Here is a 17,587-nt window from a genome sequence, read left to right as displayed (position 1 = left end):
TCCTGTTGCATGCTCAACACCCAGCGACGAATATTTCATGCATTGAAGTCAGTAGCAAAATTAGTTAGATGTTGAACTTGATACGTGTACATTTGTCACGATACATATGAATAAAAAAAAATATAATATGATTAAACTTTGTTATTTGTTAGAAACATACAAGATGTAAGATTTGAAGAAGTTTTCGATATATTTTTCTGTTGGTTTGCATTCAGTTATTCAGTAATAATAGAAATGGACGTAGCATTAACACATTTGTTTGACTAAAAACTACTTTAGCGTCTGTCCGATGTTCAGATTTATAACATATTTTACAATGGAATGAAGAAAATATTTTAATTGCTTACAACACTCTGTTAAATGTTTCGATGAATGATGATACTTTATAAACTATAACCCGTTGATCTTAAAGTTTGATGTGAAAACACCAGTTAAAATATGATTTACACCTATAATGTTGGACTTTTCAATACCATGTTGAAAAAGGGTTAAGTGCTTTATGGACACTTGATATAACTGTCGCATAATTGATTAAAAGTTACTCCTCAACTTGGACCAAGTTTGTCTACTATTTTAAAAATAAGGAAAACAGTTTGAAACGGCGTATTAAATTGAAGCAACATCGGTTATTCTGAAGACAATGCCTTTCTTCATTTTTATCAATGCGACTGAGAGAACAGCCTTTCTTGAAATTGTGTATTAACTACTAAAGATTTAACCTTATATTTGTAAAATAATTGAGATATTTTATTAACAGTGAATACAGGTTCATTTAGGGATTGCTGTATATGTGTTCAAGGTCCTATGACGCATATTTCGTGTAAAGTGCCCATTCAGTGTATAATATTTAATTGTTAAATAGTTTATTGCTGTTGTGTGTTTTAAGAGACTTGCAATTATAAGTTGTCTTTTATCAAAAGATATGTCCTACTGCATGCATTTTAAATTGTTAATGTTTATAAATCATTTTTATATAAGAAAATGTGGTTTGAGTAAGATAACTAGAAAAAATTACATCCAAGTTTAACCAGATTAAGTGCATACAGATTTTTTTTCAACTAATGCCAAAACGAATTTGCCTTAAAGATAACTACAATTATATTTTGAGCTTGCGTGCCTGTTAATTTCTGGCTTTTCATGGGAATATTACTGTATCTCCAAGTGTAAAGTATACGCTATAACAAATCTGATAAAAAAATGAGATGCTAAAAGATTATATGGTTAAGATCATGAGAAAGTTTATTTTATTGTTATATAGGGTTTTAGAAAATTAGGTGTAAAATCCATTATCATGTAATATGGTTAAGATTATAAGAAGGTATAAATCATTTTAATAAAGGATTTTTAGAATTAGTGGATAAAAATTGGCAAGAATTTGTATAAACCGCAAAATCCTTTTCACTATACAAATCCTTAACAATGTGTATCTCTCATTTAAACCTATTGCAAAATACGTTCATGCTTCGGCAAAGAAACCCACATACAGTTTTGACCCAAAAATCTACTAGCATATAAATTGCACTACAACATAAGAGAGTAAACATTATGCCAAAAGATTATTACATTTCGGTTAGGAGTTTTGGAGCAGATGGTGATAATTACAATGAGTAAAATAATGAGCAGATATGATGAAGCGCATCTCCCACAAAAGTGAATACAAAAACAACTTGAAGATGAAGACACAGATAAAGAACTAACGATTTACGTTTTGTGGGTGGTGCAAACATAAACGATACGATAGTTTGTGCAGATTCACAAATTCTAACCATAATCTTGCAATTTTTATTATATCAAATGTACACAAAGGATTGTAGGTGTTGTTTCTCGAATTCAAGCACATACTGCCTACTGTATAAATGTACATTGATAGATTTCAATTATACCTAAGTAGCTATATAGCTCCTGAAGTCGGTAAACTCCCAAATGTGTACTTTTACAATAAAGGTTGTGGTTATCCTTGTGAAATTGTTTAACATATAATCCCTTATTTTAATGATTTTGTATTATCATTGTGGCATATATCAAACTCATTCGTTCAGTGTATATATTCAAGTTTGTGGTAATATGTCCTTTGATTAAGTTAACCCATTTTAATTCATATTTTATAGTGAGGTTTTATATGTTATGATGTCACACTATCGTTCATTTAAGGGTTAAGCTTGGTACCTTGGTATCAAAACATTTAATTCCACTGCATTTGTTTTTTCGCCTGTCCTAATGAGGTACCTGATGTTCAGTGGTTGTTGTTTGTTGACGTGGTTCATAAGTGTTTCACGTTTTTTTCATTTAAATAAGATCGTTTGTGGTCCCGTTTAAATGGTTCACACTAATGATTTTGGGGCCCTATATAGCTTGCTGTTCGGTGTGAGCCAAAACTCTATGTTGAAGACAGAACTTTGATTTATACATGTTATAATTGGTTACTTTTACCACTTGTTAATTAGATGGAGAGTTGTCTCATATCACATCTTCTTATATCTATTTATGAAGGATTGTAGATGTTCCTTCTCAAATATCACCACTTACATCCCCCTAATTATAAACAAGAGTGCACACACTGAAATATCTCGTCTTCGTTACTAATCATTGGTATTATGTTGATAGTCCTAAGTAAAAAGCTTTATTACAACTGTCACATAAACTTAACATTAATCAAGATAGCTAAACAAAGACCAATGAACCATAAAAATGAGGTCAAGGTCAGATGAACCATGCCAGGCAGACATATACAGCTAACAATGCTTTCTTACAACAAATGTAGTTGACCTATTACTTATCTTATAGTTTAAGAAAAATAGACCAAAACACAAAAACTTAACATTGTGCAATGAACCGTGAAATTGAGGTCATGGTCAAATAAAACCTGCGGAACTGACATATAGATCATAACATATTTCCATACAACAAATAAAGTTGACCTTTGGCATTTAATATTAGATAAAAAGACCAAAACTTAAAAACTTAACTTTGACCACTGAACCATGAAAATGAGGTCAAGGTCAGATGACATCTGCCCGCTAGACATGTACACCTTACAATCATTCCATACACCAAATATACTAGCCCTATTGCTTATAATATCTGAGATATGGACTTGACCACCAAAACTTAACCTTGTTCACTGATCCATGAAATGAGGTCGAGGTCAAGTGAAAACTGCCTGATAGGCATGAGGACCTTGCAAGGTAAGCACATACCAAATACAGTTATCCTATTATTTATAATAAGAGAGAATTCAACATTACAAAAATTTTGAACTTTTTTTTCAAGTGGTCACTGAACCATAAAAATGAGATCAAGGACATTGGACATGTGACTGACGGAAACTTCCTAACATGAGGCATCTATATACAAAGTATGAAGCATCCAGGTCTTTCATCTATTAAAATATAAACCTTTTAAGAAGTTAGCTAACACCGCCGCCGCCGATCACTATCCCTATGTCGAGCTTTCTGCAACAAAAGTTGCAGGCTCGACAAAAAAGAAGATATGGTATGATTGCCAATGAGACAACTCTCCAAAATAAACCAAATTGACACAGAAATTAACAACTAAAGTCACAGTACGGACTTCAACTATGAGCACGAACCACAGCTTTATAATTTTCCTTGAAATATTTCATATTTATGTCATTTCTTATATGTCTTGCAGTCGGTAAAATACATAATGTGTATGAAGGATTGTAGATTTTCCCTCTCAAATATCAACACTTGCAGCCTACTGTATAAATGTTCTTGGTAAAATTTCATCCTTACTAATAAACCTATATATCCCTTACAGTTAGTAAAATATCAAATGTGTATGAAGCATTGTACATATATATATATATATATATATATATATCTCCTGCAGTTAGTAAAATACCAATTGAACTGTGTATGATGCATTGTTCCCACTCAAATATCAATAATACACCCCACTATGTAAGTGTCTTTTTGATATTTCACCCTGACTAAAGTACCTATGCATGTCTTACAGTCTGTAACATATAAAATGTGCATAACAGATTGTAGATGTTCCCTCCGGAATAATCTGAAAAATTTCGGAAACCAATAACTCTATTTCATGAGCTTAATATACAACCATTTCAAGATATTCCAAGTCTCCCTATTATAAGACTGTTTACAATTTCTTATTATCATCATAGACACAATATTTAGTTCTTGTCAATAAAGTGATGAAGAATTTCATTATATATATAGGAAAGCAATCATATAGCAATTGTTGCTGGAAAATAATCACATTGATATTAAGTAAAAGTAATAATAAAATTTTAGAACTTTTTATTTCATGAAAATCAAACCTACATAACATAGAATGAAGGTTTCAGAAAATTAAACATATTGTACAATTCTAAATATTCCAATATATAAATGCATAAACAACGTAAATATATTCTTAACTACACAATACAACTGCTTTGATTTGTATTCAAACAACCAGGAATCTGTTTACTTTCACCTTTCACCTTTCAGATAACATTTTATACATGTAAATAAATTCTGTGTTTGTTACTTTAATGATAACCATTTTCCAGTAGTAAAACATTCATGCATTTTAAATCATTGTAGGTCTTCAATATATAAGAACACAGTTCAGTTGTCCTCCACATTGCAGATATTTTATCCAAGGACAAATTACAATTATATCAGTTAATTATAACAAAAACACAAATCTAAGTGCAGTAAAATAGTCTCCCCTATTCTGTAAAGACATTCTTGTTCTTATTCTTTCTTAATTGTGTGGCCAGCACTAAATCTTGTTTAACCTACAAAATAATATATGGTTCAGCTGAATAAATAATTAGTCTAATACAATACAAAATTTAAATGTCTCAAACAGTTGTTATTAATTTTCCATCTAAGAATAAATAGGAGCGTTTCATCAATGCAAAGACAGAAAATAATCCCCCAATTGTATCAAATTGTAAAATTTGTAATGCAGAAATACAATTCATTTGTGAGATCAATCATTTAAATGAAAAGTTCAAATCATTTTTTTCATTAGAAATGACATTACAAAGAACTATGACTCACATGATTTACATATTTTTTATGAAATGTCAATGTAGGGAGAAAACAAGGCTTGATCATAACTATTTCTTTTTATCTAGTATTGGTAATAAGAATGTGTTGGTGAAAATGTAAACTGTGATGATTAAAATATAAAGTGTTGTGATAGACAAACATACTAAAGTAATAGACAAACATAGTGTGGTGATAGACAAACAAAGTGTGGTGATAGATAAACACAGTGTGGTTATAGATAAACATAGTGTGGTGATAGACAAACATAGTGTGGTGATAGAAAAACATAGTATGGTGATTTATGAACACAGTGTGGTGATAGACAAACACAGTGTGGTGATAGACAATAGTGTGGTGATTGTCAAACACAGTGTTGTGATAGACAAACATAGTGTGGTGATAGATATACAGTGTGGTGATAGACAATAGTGAGGTTATAGACAAACAAAGTGTGGTGATTGACAAACATAGTGTGGTGATAGATATACACAGAGTGATGATAGACAATAGTGAGGTGATAGACAAACATAGTGTGGTGATAGACAAACATAGTGTGGTGATAGACAAACATAGTGTGGTGAAAGATAAACACAGTGTGGTGATAGACAATAGTAAGGTGATAGACAAACATAGTGTGGTGATAGCCAAACATAGTGTGGTGATAGACAAACATACTGTAATGATAAATAAACATAGTGTGGTGATAGACAAACATAGTGTGGTGATAGACAAACATAGTGTGGTGATAAACAAACAAAGTGTGGTGCTATATATACATAGTCTGGTGATAGACAAACATGTGATAGACAAACATATTGTGGTGATAGACAAACACAGTGTGGTGATAGACAAACAAAGTGTGGGGATAGACAAACATAGTGTGATGATAGACAATAGTGTGGTGATAGGCAATAGAGGGATGATTGACAAACATAGTGTGGTGATATATAAACACAGTGAGTTGATAGACAAACAGTGTGGTGATCAACAAAATAATGTGGTGACTGATTTTTGTAGTGTGGTGGTTGATTATGTGTGGCGGTAGATATATTATATGTGGCCATAATTATATTATGTGTTGTAGTAGATACATAATTTGTGGTGGTATATACATTATGTGTGTTCCAGCAGATGTATTATGTAGACAATGCTACAAGTACAATAACACTGAAGCAATATATTTATAAGGTTTACTCATCTTGAATGTTAGAATCATTGACTGACAGTTAGTATACCATGTTTGCTGCTTTTATTGAAAAGTTACCTGACATGATATTTACATAAAATATTGCATGACATGTTGGAGCAGTTATTCTTTAAAAAACATTTTTTTTCAATTATTTCATTTCAACCAGGATTGTTTGATTGCTAATTAACACTTTACATTCATATGTATAATACTATCAATATCAATGAAGATTACCTTTTCCTTTTCTTCTATTTTCTATCTCTCAAATATCTAGTTTACCTTTTCTGAAAAAAAAATAACAATGATAGGTGTCACATTGAGTAATTTTCAGTTTAAAATCTAAATAAACATAAACAGATTACTGTACAGAAAAGTGGATTATTATTATGCTCATATCCACTTTGAAATTAGTATAAATAGGGCTTTGAGAGATGTACCCAGTGGTGTGATAGCATAATATACAAATTGAGGTGAAAATATAAACAGTGAGTGATAGATTTTTTGAGTGAGGTGATACATATAAAATGAAATGATTGATTTACAAAGTGAGGTGATTGGTATTTTAACTAAAGGCACAGGTGTATATAGTGTAGTGATATACATAGAGATTGTGGGGATTAGATACAGAGATCATGGGGATAGATATAGAGAATGTGGTGATTGATATATAAAGTGAGGTGATTGATAAATAAAGTAAGGTGATAGGTGTTTATTATGTGCAGATACACTTAGACTTTCAGGGTACATATAGAATATGGGGATAAACAAAGAAAGTGAGATGTTTGTTAAATAAAGAATAGTGATAGCTGTTTATAATGTTGTGATATACATAAAAATTGTGGGGGTAGATACAAAGATCATGGAGATAGATATAGAGAATATGGTGATTGATATATAAAGTGAGGTGATTGATAAATAAAGTAAGGTGATAGGTGTTTATTATGTGCAGATAAACATAGACTTTGGGGGTGGATATAAAATATGGGGATAAACAAAGAGAGTGTGGTGATTGATGTATAACATGTATAAAGTGAGGTGATTGATACATAAAGAAAGGTGATAGGTGTTTATAATGTGGTGATATACATAGAGATTGTGGGGATAGATACAAAGATTATGGGGATAATTTTAGAGAGTGTGGTGATTTATACATAAAGTGAGGTGATTGATAAATAAAGTAAGGTGATAGGTGTTTATTATGTGCAGATAAACATAGACTTTGGGGTGGATATAAAATATGGGGATAAACAAAGAGAGTGAGGTGATTGATGTATAACATGTATAAAGTGAGGTGATTGATAAATAAAGTAAGGTGATAGGTGTTTATTATGTGCAGATAAACATAGACTTTGGGGTGGATATAAAATATGGGGATAAACAAAGAGAGTGTGGTGATTGATGTATAACATGTATAAAGTGAGGTGATTGATAAATAAAGTAAAGTTATAGGTGTTTATTATGTGCAGATAAACATAGACTTTGGGGGTGGATATAAAATATGGAGATAATTATAGAGATTGTGGTGATTTATACATAAAGTGAGGTGATTGATAAATAAAGTAAGGTGATAGGTGTTCATAATGTTGTGATATACATAGAGATTGTGGGGATAGATACAAAGATTATGGGGATAATTATAGAGATTGTGGTGATTTATACATAAAGTGAGGTGATTGATAAATAAAGTAAAGTGATAGGTGTTTAATATGTGGATATATACAGAGAGACATTTGGGGTGGATATAGAGAGTATGGGGATAGATATAGTGAGTGTGTGGTGATTGATATATAAAGTGAGGTGATTGATAAATAAATTAAAGTGATAGGTATTTAATATGTGGAGATATACATAGAGAATGTTGGTGTAGATATAGAGAGCGGGTGATAGATGTAGACAATGGGGATAGATATAGAGAATGTGGTGATTGATATATAAAGTGAGGTAATAGGCTAGGTATGCAAAGTAAGGTGATCAGTGTTTATTATTTGAAAGTATGCATAAATCTGTGGGGATAGAGAGTATGAGGATAGATATAGAGAGTGTGTGGTGATTGATATATAAATTAAGGTGATATGTATGTTTATGAAGGTGGTAGGTTAAATATAATGTGGCGATAAACATAGAAACTGTGGGAATGATGTAGAAAGTCTGGTGATAATCAAAGAGAGTATGTGATTGATTTATAAAGTAAGAAGATTGATTAATAAAGTAATGGAGTAGGTTTTATATGGTGAGGAGAAATACATAGAGACTGAGGAGAAAGATATAGAGATTGTGGGGATTGATATCAAAAGCATGGGGATAGATATAGAGAGTGTTGGGATAGATATAGAGAGTGTTGGGATAGATATAGAGAGTGTTGGGATAGATATCGAAAGTATGTGGATAGATATATAGAGTGTGTGGTGATGGATAAATAAAGTAAGATGATAGGTGTTTATTATGTGGAGATATACATAGAGACTGTTATGATATATAGAGATAGATGTATGAATATGTGGTGTGAGTGCCAATGAGACAACTCTCCATCAAAATAACAATTTAAAAAAATAAACCATTATAGGTCAACGTAGGGCCTTCAACACGGAGACTTGACTCACACTGAACAACAAGCTGTACAGGGCTCCAAAATTACTAGTGTTAAACCATTCAAACGGGAAAACCAACAGTCTAATCTATATATAAAAAAAAAAGAAACAAGAAACATGTATAAATTACATAAACAAACGACAACTACTGTACATAAGATTTGTGACTTAGGACAGGTGAAAAATTTTGCAGCAGGATTAAAAGTTTTAATGGTACCAAACCTTCTCCCTTTTTCTGAAACAATAGCATGACATCACAACATAGCAAAACGCACGATAAAATATCAATTGGCAGGCTTAAATCAATCAAAAAATAGAGGCTATTATGATATAAATACAGACAACTATGATATACATAATGACGACTGTTTGCTTTGGAATGGAGAGTGTAGTGATAGATAATCATAGTATGGGGATAGCTATTGAGAGTGTTGGGATAGATATGGAGAGTGTGGTGATGAATACAGCGACTGTAGCAATAGTGGAATATATATCAACCAGCACACTGTATATATATTTTATTGAGTATCATTTTCTAAAAACACTTTATCATCACTATTGCTGAGTGAGAATAGTATAAAGATATATACTGTCTGGTGACAAGTATCGATGGTGTTGTAATTGATTTAAACAGTGCAGTGAGGTAATAGATACATATATAAAATGTGGTGAAAAAGTATTAACACTGAAGTCAATAAGATTTTTTTCAGGGAGGCCATACATATATAAAATGAGGTGATAGATATATAAAGTGAGATGAAAGATATACATAGTGTGGTGACAATGCACAGTGGGTGATATTTGTATAAAGTGAGGTGAAAGATATACAAAGTTGTGGTGATAGAAAAACAAAATGTGATGATAGATACATAAAGTTAGGTGACATATGAACAGTGTGGTGATAGATGTATATAATTTGGTGATAGATACATAAAGTGTTTTGACATATGAAAAGTGTGGTGATAGATGTATATAAGTTGGTGATAGATACATAAAGTGTGGTGATAGATATATTAAGTGTGGTGATAGATATTTAGAGTGTGGTGATAGATATATAAAATGTTGTGACATATGAACAGTCTGGTGATAGATGTATATAGGGTGGTGATAGATATAAAAAGTGTGGTGATAGATGTATATAGTGAGGTGATAAATATATTAAGTGTGATGATAGATATAAAAATTGTGTTGATGGATATATAAAGTGAGGTGATAGATATAAAAAGTGTGGTGATAGATACATAAAGTGTTATGACATATGAACAGTGTGGTGATAGATGTATATAATTTGGTGATAGATACATAAAGTGTTTAGACATATGAATAATGTGATAGATATATAAAGTGTGGTGATAGATATATAAAGTGTGGTGATAGATATATAAAGTGTGGTGATAGATATATTAAGTGTGGTGATAGATATTTAGAGTGTGGTGATAGTCATATAAAGTGTTGTGACATATGAACAGTGTGATGACAGATGTATATAGGGTGGTGACAGATATATAAAGTGTTGTGATAGATATATAGTGTTGTGACATATGAACAGTGTGGTGATATATGTATATAGTGATGTGATAAATATATTAAGTGTGATGAAAGATATATTAAGTGTGATGATAGATATAAAAATCGTGGTGATGGATATATAAAATGAGGTGATAAATATACAAATAGTGGTGATAGATACACATTGTGATGACAGATGTTTAAAGTTAAGAGGAAAATATGTAAAGTTAGGTGATAGATATATAAAGTGAGGTGATAGATATATATATGTATATATGTATATACAGTGAGGACATCAATATATATAGCTATAGTGAAGTGCTTAATATATTAATTGAGGTGATAAATGTATCAAGTAAGATGATAGATATATGAAGAAAGGTGAAAGATGTATCAATTGTGGTGTTAAATATTAACTCAGGTCATTGATATATCAATTAAGGTTTAGATATAAACAGTATGATGATAATTATTGAGTGTAGTGATTGATATATACAGTGAGCTGATAGTAAGGTGATAGGTGTTTGTAATTTGGTAATACACAAAGGGACGTAGTGATATATATTGAGAGTATGGTAATAGATAAAGAGACTGTATACAAAATGTGATGATAGATACATAAAGTTAGGTGACATATGAATAGTGTGGTGATAGATGTATATAATTTGGTGATAGATACATAAACTGTTTTTGACATATGAATAGTGTGGTGATAGATATGCAAAGTGTGGTGATAGATAAAAAAAGTGTGGTGATAGATAAAAAAAGTGTGGTGATAGATATATTAAGTGTGGTGATAGATATTTAGAGTGTGGTGATAGATATATAAAGTGTTGTGACATATGAACAGTGTGATGATAGATGTATATAGGGTTGTGATAGATATATAAAGTGTTGTGATAGATATATAGTGTTGTGACATATGAACAGTGTGGTGATAGATGTATATAGTGAGGTGATAAATATATTAAGTGTGATGATAGATATATTACGTGTGATGATAGATATAAAAATTGTGTTGATGGATATATAAAGTGAGGTGATAGATATAAAAGGTGTGGTGATAGATACATAAAGTGTTATGACATATGAACAGTGTGGTGATAGATGTATATAATTTGGTGATAGATACATAAAGTGTTTAGACATATGAATAATGTGATAGATATATAAAGTGTGGTGATAGATATATAAAGTGTGGTGATAGATATATAAAGTGTGGTGATAGATATATTAAGTGTGGTGATAGATATTTAGAGTGTGGTGATAGTCATATAAAGTGTTGTGACATATGAACAGTGTGATGACAGATGTATATAGGGTGGTGACAGATATATAAAGTGTTGTGATAGATATATAGTGTTGTGACATATGAACAGTGTGGTGATATATGTATATAGTGATGTGATAAATATATTAAGTGTGATGAAAGATATATTAAGTGTGATGATAGATATAAAAATCGTGGTGATGGATATATAAAATGAGGTGATAAATATACAAATAGTGGTGATAGATATACATTGTGATGACAGATGTTTAAAGTTAAGAGGAAAATATGTAAAGTTAGGTGATAGATATATAAAGTGAGGTGATAGATATATATATGTATATATGTATATACAGTGAGGACATCAATATATATAGCTATAGTGAAGTGCTTAATATATTAATTGAGGTGATAAATGTATCAAGTAAGATGATAGATATATGAAGAAAGGTGAAAGATGTATCAATTGTGGTGTTAAATATTAACTCAGGTCATTGATATATCAATTAAGGTTTAGATATAAACAGTATGATGATAATTATTGAGTGTAGTGATTGATATATACAGTGAGCTGATAGTAAGGTGATAGGTGTTTATAATGTGATAATACACAAAGGGACGTAGTGATATATATTGAGAGTATGGTAATAGATAAAGAGACTGTATACAAAATGTGATGATAGATACATAAAGTTAGGTGACATATGAATAGTGTGGTGATAGATGTATATAATTTGGTGATAGATACATAAACTGTTTTTGACATATGAATAGTGTGGTGATAGATATGCAAAGTGTGGTGATAGATAAAAAAAGTGTGGTGATAGATATATTAAGTGTGGTGATAGATATTTAGAGTGTGGTGATAGATATATAAAGTGTTGTGACATATGAACAGTGTGGTGACAGATGTATATAGGGTGGTGACATATATACAAAGTGTGGTGATAGATGTATATAGTGAGGTAATAAATATATTACGTTTAATGATAGATATATATAAAATGAGGTGATAGAAACATAAAGTGTTATGACATATTAACATTGTGGTGATAGATGTATATAATTTGGTGATAGATATATAAAGTGTTTTGACATATGAATAGTGTGGTGATAGATATATAAAGTGTGGTGATAGATATATTAAGTGTAGTGATAGATATTTACAGTGTGGTGATAGTTATATAAAGTGTTGTGACATATGAACAGTGTGGTGATAGATGTATATTGGGTTGTGATAGATAAACAAAGTGTGGTGATAGATATATAGTGTTGTGACATATGAACAGTGTGGTGAAAGATGTATATAGTGAGGTGATAAATATATTAAGTGTGATAATAGATATATTAAGTGTGATGATAGATATGAAAATCGTGGTGATGGATATTTAAAATGAGGTGATAAATATACAAAGTGTGGTGATAGATATACAAGGTGTGGTGATAGATATACATTGTGGTGACAGATGTTTAAAGTTAAGGGGAAAATATGTAAAGTTAGGTGATAGATATATAAAGTGAGGTGATAGATATATAAATAAAGTGATGTGATTGATATATATATGTATATATAGTGAGGATATCAATATATATAGCTATAGTGAAGTGCTAAATATATAAAGTGAGGTGATAAATGTATCAAGTAAGATGATAGATATATGAAGAAAGGTGAAAGATGTATCAATTGTGGTGTTAAATATTTACTCAGGTCATTGATATATCAATTAAGGTTTAGATATAAACAGTATGATGATAATTATTGAGTGTAGTGATTGATATATACCGTGAGCTGATAGTAAGGTGATAGGTGTTTATAATGTGATAATACACAAAGGGACGTAGTGATATATATTGAGAGTATGGTAATAGATAAAGAGACTGTATACAAAATGTGATGATAGATACATAAAGTTAGGTGACATATGAATAGTGTGGTGATAGATGTATATAATTTGGTGATAGATACATAAACTGTTTTTGACATATGAATAGTGTGGTGATAGATATGCAAAGTGTGGTGATAGATAAAAAAAGTGTGGTGATAGATATATTAAGTGTGGTGATAGATATTTAGAGTGTGGTGATAGATATATAAAGTGTTGTGACATATGAACAGTGTGGTGACAGATGTATATAGGGTGGTGACATATATACAAAGTGTGGTGATAGATGTATATAGTGAGGTAATAAATATATTACGTTTAATGATAGATATATATAAAATGAGGTGATAGAAACATAAAGTGTTATGACATATTAACATTGTGGTGATAGATGTATATAATTTGGTGATAGATATATAAAGTGTTTTGACATATGAATAGTGTGGTGATAGATATATAAAGTGTGGTGATAGATATATTAAGTGTAGTGATAGATATTTACAGTGTGGTGATAGTTATATAAAGTGTTGTGACATATGAACAGTGTGGTGATAGATGTATATTGGGTTGTGATAGATAAACAAAGTGTGGTGATAGATATATAGTGTTGTGACATATGAACAGTGTGGTGAAAGATGTATATAGTGAGGTGATAAATATATTAAGTGTGATAATAGATATATTAAGTGTGATGATAGATATGAAAATCGTGGTGATGGATATTTAAAATGAGGTGATAAATATACAAAGTGTGGTGATAGATATACAAGGTGTGGTGATAGATATACATTGTGGTGACAGATGTTTAAAGTTAAGGGGAAAATATGTAAAGTTAGGTGATAGATATATAAAGTGAGGTGATAGATATATAAATAAAGTGATGTGATTGATATATATATGTATATATAGTGAGGATATCAATATATATAGCTATAGTGAAGTGCTAAATATATAAAGTGAGGTGATACATGTATCAAGTAAGATGATAGATATATGAAGAAAGGTGAAAGATGTATCAATTGTGGTGTTAAATATTTACTCAGGTCATTGATATATCAATTAAGGTTTAGATATAAACAGTATGATGATAATTACAGAGTGTAGTGATTGATATATACCGTGAGCTGATAGTAAGGTGATAGGTGTTTATAATGTGGTAATACACAAAGGGATGTAGTGATACATACTGAGAGTATGGTAATAGATAAAGAGACTGTAGCAATATATTTGCAGTGTGTGGTATGATAAAAATGAAATTTCATGTTAAATGAAATTTCATGTGTTAAAATAGTCACTATATAAATTTGTTACTTAAGGATATGTTCATTGTGTAATCATACGTTTTTTGATTGAGTTAAGTCTGCCAATTGATATTTATCGTGTGTTTTTCTATGTTGTGATGTTATGCTATTGTTTCAGAAAAAGGGAGAAGGTTTGGATCCATTAAAACGTTTAATCCCGCTGCAAATGTTTACACCTGTCCTAAGTCAGGAATCTGATGTACAGTAGTTGTCGTTTGTTTATGTAATATATACGTGTTTCTCGTTTCTCGTTTTGTTTAAATAGATTAGACCGTTGGTTTTCCAGTTTGAATGGTTTTACACTAGTAATTTTGGGGCCCTTTATAGCTTGTTGTTCGGTGTGAGCCAAGGCTCCGTGTTAAAGGCCGTACTTTAACCTATAATGGTTTACTTTTTAAATTGTTATTTGGATGGAGAGTTGTCTCATTGGCACTCACACCACATCTTCCTATATCTATGTATTCAATAAGGATGTTTGACCAACATTTATTATACCATATTCCTATTTTCATGTACATAATACATGTGCATGATTACAAGAATGTAGAAAAGTCATACATATAGAGAGAGGTGCTAGATATATTCAGTATGGTGATACAAATATAAAGAGAGATGATAGGTAAAACTGTGATGTGATAGATAAATAAGGTGCAGTGGTAGATAGAAAGTGTGGTGACAGCTTTATAAAGAGTGGTGATGCATATATATAGTATGGTGAAAGACAACAGTGAGGTGATAGATGTATAAAGTGGGGTGATTGGTGTATAATGTTAGGTGATAGATGTATAAAGTGGGGTGATTGGTGTATAATGTTAGGTGATAGATATATGAATTGTGGGAATATGAATTGTGGGAAGAGATATATGAAAGTACCTAAAAGATATCTAGCAAGGTGATAAATATAAACAGTGAAGCCATAAACATATAAAGGGAGGCAGTTGAGGTCTATAGTATGGAAAGAAATTCAGAGAGATACAAATATAAACATCTTTTGGTGGTTGATTTATACAGTATTGTACAAATTGATATTTATACAGAACAGTGATAGTTATATACAGTGGTTTTAGTTATATATAGTGTGTTGATTGAATTATAAAGCAGTTATAGATTTATAAAGTGGTGATATATATATATTCAGTGTGGTGATATTAATATAAAGTGGTGATTGGTGATATAAAGTGTAGTGATAGATTACGTGATGTGATAGATGTATAGTAAGGACATAGATATATAGTTAGTGGATAGTTAGTGGAGATATATATATATATATATATATACAACTCGTCTAAACATCCACCAAACAATGTTAGATCTGTAAATTTGCTTTCGCAAATTATATAAACAAGTCTAAATTGAAAACTACGTTCAAACCTATGATTGTGTTGGATAAAAACCACAATTTTTATACGTGTGCATGTAAACATATATATATATATATATGTCTGAAGTGGTATATATATTAAGTATGGTGATAGAGAGATAAAGTATGGTGATAGAGAGATAAAGTTAGGTGATAGATATTGTAGATGGTGATAGATATATATTGTGATCAATAATGAAAAATATATAAGAAAGATCTAAATTAAACACTGTTGGTGTTAGGTATATATACAGTGTCGTACATAGTGGCAATAAATATATACTGTGGTTTTAGATATATACAGTGTGTTGATAGATTTATAGAGTGGTGATAAATATATAGCATTGTGATAGATGTATACAGTGTTGTACAAAGTGGTGATTAATACAGAATGGTGATAAATATATAGCATGGTGATAGATATATAGTGTTGTACAAAGTGGTGATTAATACAGAATGATGATTAATATTGAATGGTGATAAATATATACAGTGTGTTGATAGATTTATAGAGTGGTGATTACTGTTATAATTGTCATTTGTCAATTTTTTTTACGGTTATTCATGAAGACAGAGGTACCAAGATTTCCCGGGATTACAAGTATCGCCCTCATACATGACCGGGGGTAGTAGGAGTCCTGATCCCAAAATCTTGGGCTTAAAAACATGAAAACCTGAGATCCCGAATTTAAATAAATTTAAATCCCGACATCCCGAAATTCAAAAATAGAATTCCCGGATCCCTAAATAGTCAATCCCGAAATCCTGAGTCTAAAAACACCTGATCCTGGAGTCCTGATAAAATGGGTCTCATTGGGGTCTAAGCGTGACACGGGATTGCCAATTCATTTGTAAGCATGACACGTGAAAGTCAAATTATTGTGTCGTGAAAATGGGAAATGAGGTCTTGCGGGACCTGGGAAATGACAAAAAAATGAGAATTGCTTACGTATATAGTGTAAGCAGGATACGGGAATCTGATAAAACAGTAAGCAGGATCCGGGATCGGAACCCCCAATGAGACCCCTGATAAAGGTCCTATCCCCCTCATACATGCACGATCCATAACAATCTTTTTAAAACTTTCTGGACTACCAAAGAAATCATTTGGGTCACCTCCTATGAACACTGACCTGACACATACACATGAAAAGTATTTATTGTCCGACTCTTTTGAACCAGATCACATTTTGTAGTTGGAAAAGGAAAAAGGGGGGGTGAAGCCTCCTTTCCTTTAAAATGTTATTTTGCATTTAAAGATGATGTATGTTTTCATTGTTACAATGCATTATTTTTCATACCTTTCACATTTTTTTTTTACGTTTTAGACGTTATGTGTGCTCTTAAGGACTAGAAAGAGAGCCACTTCAGCAACTGGGCAAGTGTATTTTCTTTCGCAGATAAAATGTAAATAAATGCGTACAAATCTATCTCCAAATAGAAGAATTTTCAAAAATGAA

The 17,587-nt window shown here is 31.0% G+C and overlaps 1 long non-coding RNA gene across 1 annotated transcript; it reads right to left on the bottom strand.

The window, feature by feature from the left end:
- Positions 1-4,274: 4,274 nt before the first annotated feature.
- LOC143042868 (uncharacterized) lies at positions 4,275-17,537 on the bottom strand. Its single transcript, XR_012968151.1, has 3 exons — positions 17,429-17,537; positions 6,451-6,500; positions 4,275-4,768 (listed from the first exon to the last, which is right to left on the bottom strand). It is a non-coding gene; the product is annotated as an uncharacterized LOC143042868 (long non-coding RNA).
- Between the last annotated feature and the right edge of the window lie 50 nt (positions 17,538-17,587).

The sequence above is a fragment of the Mytilus galloprovincialis genome, chromosome 8 (genome assembly GCF_965363235.1).
Source record: "Mytilus galloprovincialis chromosome 8, xbMytGall1.hap1.1, whole genome shotgun sequence".
Classification (NCBI taxonomy): Eukaryota; Metazoa; Mollusca; class Bivalvia; order Mytilida; family Mytilidae; genus Mytilus; species Mytilus galloprovincialis.
This window is presented reverse-complemented; position numbering and strand designations above follow the sequence as displayed.